Source organism: Euprymna scolopes, chromosome 6, assembly GCF_053919585.1.
Source record: "Euprymna scolopes isolate OS-2025 chromosome 6, ASM5391958v1, whole genome shotgun sequence".
NCBI lineage: Eukaryota > Metazoa > Mollusca > Cephalopoda > Sepiida > Sepiolidae > Euprymna > Euprymna scolopes.
Genome location: NC_136487.1, coordinates 71,814,411 through 71,817,161, shown reverse-complemented (window position 1 = coordinate 71,817,161; position 2,751 = coordinate 71,814,411).

Here is a 2,751-nt window from a genome sequence, read left to right as displayed (position 1 = left end):
TTTCAGCCATTGCCTTAGATATGTGTTCATTTGTTTTCCTCTCATGTCTGTTATATAGCATGGTGTCATCAGCATATATACCCATCTCAGACACAATTTTATCACGGTCATTTATGAATATCAGCTATAATAAAGATCCAAGAATTAACCCCTCGGGCACAAATGCATTAATATTGTTGTTTAGACATACAGCATTTGGGAGAATCTATTTTTCTCTTGTTTAGGGAGAATCTGATTATGTTAAGTATTCAACCAGAAATATGATTTAAATTTCATGTGAAGCCCTTCATACCAGACCTTGTCAAAAGCTTGCCTTATTCAGTGTTTGGTATATGCATTCATAGATGATGGGTAAAAAATCTACAGAAGATCAGGCTTGCTTAAATCCATTCTGTTGGCCTGAAAGAAATTTAGTAATCATAAGATGGTGAACGTGATTGATTAACGATTCAAAAAATTGTGACGAAAATATTGAAAAAGGCGACTTCTAGAAGTGACGATACCTCTGTCTATCATGTCGGATGATGGAATCCAGAAAAGAAAAAGAAAAAAAAAATCGTCTCTTAGACGGTTTATTAACATACATATGGCAGTAATTTGTATATGAGGACAATCAATGCTGTGAAAAGAAATGAAGGGGGAAGCACAGGACTGTCTTTTTTAGACAGTTGAGAGACAGACAATGAGAACTGTCTGTGAAGATTACAGTTGAAGTTGAGTTGGCAAGAAATTTGAACGAATATTTATTATTTTAAACTCTTAGTTTCATTCAAAAATTTAGCAAAGAGGGAGAGGAGACTGATAATTTAGTTCTTTTGCCAGAATTGTTGAATACTGGGAACATGGAGGCAATTTTCCAGCTATTAAAGAAGCAAGACTCGACTAGGCATTTGCTTGGAGAGGACAGCGGCTATCCCAGTGGAGCATTTCTTAATATAGCAGGAATGAGTGCAGGTCTGTACACATAAAGGTGTCTAGGATAATATTTAAGAATGAAGAACACTTAATTTATCTAATGTTAATTATTTTTAAAACGCTTCAAATAAGAGTGAGTGTTAAAAATTGTAAATTAAAAAATACATTTAAACTTTTAAACAAACCTTCGATTGCAAAATAAGTTACATCCCTTGCTTGGTCATTATTAGGGCAACAGCATATTCTTTTCATTGTTTTGTGTGTATCCCTTGATATCTTATATGCTTTTATATAGAGTGCGGTTGATTAACTGTGTCGGATATATACTCGAGAGTCAAAACAATAAGAATATTCTGTTGTCATAGCCCTAGTCATTATATATATATATATATATATATATATATATATAATAAATAAATAAAATAACGAAGTAAAAAAAGGCCAAGTACTGCTTCAAACTTATGAGCGTGAATGTAAAAAAGTTGATTACGCCTTTGGCAAAAAAAAAAACAAAACAACACACACACACACACACACACACACACACACACATATATATAAGGGAGATAATAATTTTCTTACAAGGGAGATAACTAATTTGCCATTTTTTCCCTATTATTGTCGAAAAAGAAAAAGTAATTACACAATTATATTGGTAATATTTATATTATCAAATTTAATGCAGAATGTATGAAAATAATTACGCAAAATATTTTGTGTGCAAAATTAAATATTTTGAAAGATAATTTGCATGTATGGGAAGACTTGCAAAAATCCAAGTTTTCCAGATCAATGAGGGACGTAGGAAGTGACTTAAAAGGAGAAGTCAGGAGTGGTGCACCTGTATAAGCACTGGGAAACTAATTAGATACGGAGTTTGACATAACACCAAAGAGCCTTGTAGCAGACGAAATTGCAACAAACAAGCAGGAGTGAATTCCTGCGGCTGGAGATTTTGAATGGCTTGTCCATTCAGAAGTTGGCTCTCAGTCACATGACAGAGTTTTATATAACGTTAAACTGGCAACACTTTCTCCCTGGCTCTTGCTGACAGCACACTCCTGATCGACTGCGATTTCATCCGGGCCTTTTGGTACCGGGCTAGCATCAATACAAACAAGCCAACATGGCTATCTCCACATGCAGTACACGCACATATTCTCTTTTTACCACAGGACTCTCTACTCTGTTGCCCTTGTCTATACATGGACGCATGCTCTGGCTACCAACTTTAACATATATCCATTGAACACTTTTCTCTTTCAACAGACCTGTATAATCATCAACATCTCCACACAGAAACTCTTCTCACGGCTAATCCTTTCTCTATACAACCTGTTTTCTTATTTTTTACTAACAAAGATAGGCAATAAAGTTGTTTTTTAAATGTTAGAATGAGACTTCTTTTCTTCTCATCACTTCTACAACCCTAACCCTACAAGCAAATACCCCTCGTTACAGGAACTGGTGTATTAAAAAGACAAATCTTCCGCCTTTCTCCTAAACAAGGGGGACTGACAACATATCTGAGACCATCTGTTCAGCACCAAGGGGAGAAAAAAAAGGGAAGCCATTTGATCTTTCTTTACTCCATATTTTTTTTTTTTTTTTTAAATAATGGCCAAGTAAGAGAGATAAACTTATTTTTCAATCGAAGGTTTGTTTACAAATTTAAATGCAATTTTTTAATTTACGATTTTTGAAACTCATTCTTGAGGACAATAATTACGAGCATGGCGTCGACTGATATACACAATGCCAGCCAGAGATCTCGAATGAAATAAAATGGTTCCAAAAAGAGCTGAGATCCCTTAAGAAAAAATTCAAAAGTAAAGA